This window comes from Asterias amurensis, chromosome 4 (assembly GCF_032118995.1).
Source record: "Asterias amurensis chromosome 4, ASM3211899v1".
NCBI classification, from domain to species: domain Eukaryota; kingdom Metazoa; phylum Echinodermata; class Asteroidea; order Forcipulatida; family Asteriidae; genus Asterias; species Asterias amurensis.
The window spans coordinates 20,694,618-20,701,620 of NC_092651.1; positions in this window are offsets into that span (position 1 = coordinate 20,694,618).

The window sequence follows — 7,003 nt, forward strand, 5'->3', positions numbered from 1 at the left end:
AGCAAACCATAAAGGAAGGAAGCGAGCAAACGGAGCTCTCTAGCTATTTTGAGGCCGAATCTTTGGTTTGTAGTTTGGAGTCCCAGTGAGCGAGTAGGGTGGGTGGTGAACTGTGTTTCCCGTTGTAATCTAACTAGGGGTGTCAGGGAACTATACTTAATTGTTTCCCTGTTGCAACAATTTCGAAGCAAATGTCAGTTTACGTCACATAATTAAGGTGCAGAGAAAACTCTTTAGTCCCACAAAATCTAACAAATGATTATTCGATAACCTTTGATTTATGAAAACGATTGATATAGACCTACATTTATAAATACACAAACAAGACAGTTCGTGCCGTAATTGTCCGCGAGCTCCATTAGGTTTCATATCACTTGTAAGCTCTATTGTAGATTTTGTCACCACTTACAATAATCACGAAAGAATACGCAAAACCAGACCATAAATCACAATCCAATTCAAGATATCCCCACATAAATCCAAAATTGCTAAAAGATTTCAGCTTTCCTTTGAAACACCCGCAGAAAGCCTCTTTATGTAAGACCCTGACAGCGACACCCATTACCTTTTTGTTTGCTCGCAGAAAACATTATATAAATCTTTTCCGCTGCCCCAGGCTTTTGAAAATAACCCATATCCTCGTTCCGCTATTCTCTCACTGTGTGGGTTTCCGCGAGTTATCAATGAAGCTGCAAGCCCTGGGGTTATAATACTGCAAGATTATTTTTGAAGGACAAAGTAATATTCATAACCAAAAAGTCCCCTTTTCTTTCCCCTTTTTCTTTACAGGCACTATTACAACTATGAAAAGCCATTGAACTGGTTCACATTATTATGCCAGTGGAATTATAGAAATTTATATGAAAACTGATGTTGTATGTAAAAGGCGCCTCAGTGGCCTGTACGTGACCAAATTCTTCAAAAGAAAAAAAACTATGTGTTTTTTCTATTCTGTTACATGTGTAAAACAACAAGCCCGAATGTTTTTCTTTCCATTCAATATTTCATTTTTTAATACTTGGAGAGGCAATTCCGAAGGGGGAATCAATATCATTTGAAAAGCACTTTCATCAAACCGTGGGATGAAGGTTTTAAGAGCAGGAAATTGCAGACTCCAAATAAAATATCTTTTTTTTTTTGCTTTTTAAAATATTGTTTGGAAAGACCGTCTATACACGATATGACTTCATGCATTAAAATCAGATCGACGGGTCACCGGTAAAGCGATAATGCTGAAAGTAGATTAAATTCATTCCAAGCCTTTTTTAAGAATGTATAAAACCAACCAGTGAAAGTTTCATAACTAGAGTAATATTTTAGAAAGAAACATGGAGCTAAAGGCTAAAAAGGATGAAACTAACCAGTGAAACAAAGTTTCATAAAATTTATATTGTGATTTAGTTTTACTGGAATAAATTATACGTCTGTAGTGGATTTGTTAACCATATCCTGCGAGCCGAATGCGGCAACCAAAATAAGCGATACGTGATGGGGCAGATGAACTGGGGTGTAGAACCCCCCCCCCCCCCCCGCATAGGACCCTTTGCTCCTCACCCCTCCCGATGAAAAAAAAAAATAATAATAAAACAGCCTCCAAATTATGCCTCGTCCTCGCTTGTTACTCCTCTAAAATCCCTTTCAACGAAAATAATGTCTGATTAAAGGCACTGGACACGTTTGATAAATACTCAAAATTCCATAGCATAAAAACTTACTTAGATAGATAGAATTCAATGTTGCAAATAGTGTATAATACAGAGAAATGTGATCAAAATTAATGTAAATATAAAAGCGATTAAAAGGTGAAACTTTAAAGACACTGACACTTTTGGTAATTGTCAAAGAATTGGTAACGAGCAGCGGAAAGCTGCCGATAGTATAAAACATTGTGAGAAACGACTTCATCTAAAGTAACATAGTTTGAGAAAAGAGGTAAAGTTCTCACTCAAATTTGAATATTCATGCCTGAAGCGTTTCCAGGCAACTGAAAGCACACACAATGTGCAACAAGATGTTTTTTCTTTCACTATTTTTTTTTCTTCATTTTGGACGACCACTTGAGCTCAAATGTTCACAGATTTGTTATTTCATGCATGTTTTATATATTAAGGAATCACCAAGTGAGAACATTGGTCTTTGACAATTACTAATTGTGTCCAGTGCCTTTAAAGGATTCGGGTACTTTTTTCAAAATGTCCACAGATTTACATCAAACTTACAGGGTTTGAAGATAATGATAGTGGAAAGCTTCCCTTTAAATATTACTAACTAAGGTTGTGTAGTTTTTGAGAAATGAGTAAAACAAGTCACAAAATAGTTTTGGTCTCATGAGACCAAAATTATTTTAGCATGTAAAATCCCCTTAACCAGTTATGATATTATACCAAAACCATAGCATAACTGGTTAATACGTTTTTACATGCTAAAACTGAGACGGAAATTATTACTTTTACTCATTTCTCAAAAACAGCACCTCAGCAAGTAAAATTTCAAGAGAAGCTTTCTACTATCATTATCTTCAAATTATGTAAGTTTAATGTATATCTGTGGACATTGTGTTTTTTGTTAGGAAAAAGTACATATACCCTTTAAGCTAAAACAAAAGGTGGAAATTAACATGTATTTAAAACTTTGCGGTAAAAGTAGGGCAGGTCATTCTCTGGCCAAGGGACCCACCACCATCATCAGAAACCCTTTCCTTAATCTGTCTATCAAAGATCCATGACAAACAGTTGCGTCTCCTCACTTCACACCGGATCTCAAGTTGACCTCTAGGTTAGAGGTCACCGTCCGGTCACCCCTCTTTGTCCGCCGGTCATCACTGAGTGATACATGGCCGTAGTCCTGGTGTGTATGGTATACCTGAAGGTATTTTGGTCATCTCATCAACAAACCATTTTGTCCCAGCATTTCCGATTTACAAACAACTTCAAGTGGTGCGTCGTCAATCTTCGTTGCAGCGTCGACTCCCCATATCGGAACCCTTTCGACCTCTTAGTCTTGGCTCAAGGCGTTGTCATTCTTACTTTGCATTCCAATATATTAGATTGCTTCATGGAGGAAGAAAATCTATTTTTTTCTCAATGCGGTTGCTCTAATGGTAAATCTTTAATTAAAAGGATGACCTACTTTGAATTTACTTTCTTTTTTTCAAATGGCCGTTGACGTTCTGCGAAGTTGTGTGACGTCAAATGTTCTTGGGGACGGGTACGAGGTTGCAAAATCACACCGTGCCCATGATTGGAAAGCCACCACACCGGAGGGCTTTTTCATACTGTACTTTATAAAACTACAGGGACGCATGGATGGAGGCAGCCAATATTGTACTGCATGCAACAACAACAAAACTTTCTTATAGAATTAAAACCATTAAAAAAACTTTGTCTCGCGATCTCCACACATTTTGTTTCTTGCCGGGAGCTAAAGACTTGTTGCCCGAAAAGTCTATAAAAATGAGCCTTGTTAGAGACCTACTTTGTATGCCTACTTTGATAGACAACGTCAATTATTTAAGACTAGTGTGTATTGTTTAGGAATCAGTCCAGGCCAGGTCTTGGAAGCATCATGTCAGTAGACATTTGACGGCTGTTTGATGTTTACTTCCGTGCTTAAATCAATCAACTTGACTCTCTAACGGGAATGCCACGTTCCCTTGACTTTCAACCTTTTTTTCTGAGTTATTATTAATAGGCTGTTAAAACACACAACAAAAATAAACTCATTGTACAAACGTCAAAGACAGTCTAATTTGTAACCAGTCTCAGTAAACCAGGCTCACAGCCTTACGTTCAAAGTTTTCGCGATGTCAGTGTGCAGCCATATTGTATTTTTCTTTGGTATGCCTGCCTGTGTTTCTCTATGGGCGCGCCTTTTCGAAACTGAAGGCCAATGCTTATAAAGGCTTCAACTCTTCGGCCTCTGTCCGCCTCTGTTTGAAGCCCCGTATCAAAATCGCATGTTTTCAAAAATACTAAAGCCTAAATTTTCTTCCGTGCGCATATTGATCAAGCCAGAGCAGGAGTGAAACATGGTTTCGAAAAGGCTTTTGTTGAATTTGGTGTTCGTGTCTACACATCCCGAGAAATATCCCTGCATGACTTTGACATCATCCTCACGACGTTGTGTCCGATGATCATTCATAGAGCAAGGACGGTCTGGTTTCTGCCTGATTTCTAAACAGCATTGCATGTCTGAAATACGAATTCGATGTTATGGTAAGGCTTCAACTTGATCTTAAGTGTACGTCAAAATTAACTGCTAAGCAAAGTGTGGTGTCACAACATTACCGGCGCTCTTTCAAACACACATTGATGTAGTGGTAAAATCCCTGTAAAAAAAATCCAGTGCTTCGGTCTCAAGGTTAGTGACCGATGGCCAAAATATGTTCCCAAAGATGTAAAAAAGTGATTGCCAAACCGATGTGTGAATGGAGGAGGGAAACATAGGCCTATGGATCTTGACTGAGTTTGGTAGAGAAAAGATGTCACCAAAAAAAGCTTTTGTATTGTTTTTATGGATAAACAACGTAAGAGTCCCTTTTCGTAGGTATGAGAGGACATTGGCTTCATAAAGACACTGACAACCCCCTCCCGTCTTCAGCAGCACACGCCAAAGCGGGGTTCCTTGCTGGGCAACTTAGTAGTTTCGACCACCCATACGTCCATGTTGGTTCAAGGATCTTGGTTTATGATCTGTACTCTGTTATGGTTTATGGCTACCTACTAAAACATGCCGCTGGTATTTACATGGATCCTCAAAGTACGCGGCATGTAGTCCGGTCCGTGGACTTGCAGGTCTAAGTGCCACACACATTGACAACAAAAATACTAGATTTCCCTGTAAATCGAAGGAGTCTTATTGCGAAAGTGGTTTTTGGTTTTGGTTTGTGGTGCTGCGGCCTCCCCTTCACATCTCTCGGTCATAGATTCGAACATTTTGCTTCCATATTCGATTTTCATGAAGGCTGTAATTGTTTTCTGTTGAGAAAACCCGAACACCCGGTACAAATGGGCATGGCCAATGAAACCACTGGAGGGAAATATATTTCTATATCCACTATAGTGAAAGACACACAGTTAACAAATATCCCTATAATTGCTTCAAAAATAGGTAATGGCCTGACGTTTCAACCCTCGGATACCAGAGTCTTTCTCGAAGACTAAATGAACCTATAATTATTTCTTTACCTTATGGTGAAAACATGAATACATTAACAAGGAATGGCTGATAGAGGGCACATTTTCCCAGAGTGAACAATTATCCAGACGTATCGTGTACATAATTCACCTCAAAAGGACAGCTCTAGCCCTATCCTTATGCCTGGGTGAGCACGATCAATTTATTGCGAAATTTCCCACCATTTGGCCTGAGGGCTCCACGCAATCTAGATTTTATATTGGGCAATATTGTCTTTTGACAGAGCATTGTTCTGAATTGAGTCACCAGAAGGTGAACATGCAAGTCATCTACCCCTATGAACTGAACCAGAAATGGGGCTAAACCGAACCCAAATCCCCAACTTGCAAAAATAACGGGACATGTGTTAACTATAAAGTTGAACACTATTGGTAATTACTCAAAATACTTGTTAGCATAAAAACCTACCTGGTAACGAGCAATGGAGAGTTGCGGATAGCATAAAATATTGTGCGAAACGGCTCCCTCTGCTCTGAAGTAACATAGTTTTTTTTAGAAAGAGGTAAATTTTCACTCAAATAATGGACTTCAGGCCTGAAGCCATTTGCATCTGAAAACACACACAATGTGCAACAAGGGTGTTTTTTCTGTCATTATTCTCTAGCATTTTCGAAAACCAAATGAGCCCAAAGTTTCACAGGTTTGTGATTTTATGCATATATACCAGGTGAGAATATTGGTCTTTGACAATTACCAAACGTGTCCAATGCCTTTAAGGCACACATTTTTAAACTTTTGTTTTCTCCCTTACTGTCTTCTTGACAACAAAGTTGTTCCAAGATTCACACTTTGTGACAGCATTCCATTCCCATCCAACATCAATCTTTTGACAAACCCAGGCCATGTTTTTACAGTTGAGCGTCAAGATCCACCGCAAAAGTACACCTAACCCCTCTAAACCAAACTTTGTTTCCTCAAAACCAAACCCCTCTGGGATTATATGAAGAGAAAGACCGAGGAACGACAAAAAACCTTCTCAACGCGAAACTACTAGAAATCGCACCTGGCAGCTACCCAAAAAAATCAGGGGCGAGTGAAGAGCTCGCGCCGGTGGGTTCCTGACACGGGGGATATCACAAATACAGTTGCGTTATATCTGCCTCAGCGACTCCACCGGGACTTTCCACAAGCCGTGTTTTTCCCGCGCGAACAAAAGTTCCGAGTTTCGTCGGTGCACGTGTGTGGTTCCCAATAACCACACACACATTGATCCCATGTACACCCACCCAGTCAGGGCATACTCAACAGGTCCAAACGAAGAAAACAAAATAAATAACCCAGTGAAAGGACTTCTGGTGGTGGAAAGAAAGAGAATGAGGAAAAAAAACGTGACCACTAATAAATATATGTTTTTTCTTCTTTCTACCAATAGACTAAACATCCGGAACTTCTATTGTGTCACAGTGAATGTCATTGTTTGGTGTATGCGTTTCAATTCTTCGCAGGTCCCCGGTATGACACGGGTATTTTCCCAATCTATTTGAACACAGCTTCCCCGCCTCGGCTCGGTTGGCTGGCAGGGGTTGGGAAAGTTGGCCTTTATATTTATTTTGGGTTACGTGCACTGTTCGGTAAAGTGCACGAAGCACTGGTTGATCTAGAAAACTTTCTTTTCATGTTTCGCCCGGTAGAAGTTCTAAGCTTTTACACAAAGTTATCCCATATCCACTCTATTATTTGTGATGTATTATACTTTTTAGGTTTACAATATTGTTTTGTATGGCAACAACATATGATTCCGCTTCTCTTAGTCTTAGTCAATGGAGTTGCGAGATAATAATGAAAGAAAAAAACACCTTGTCACACA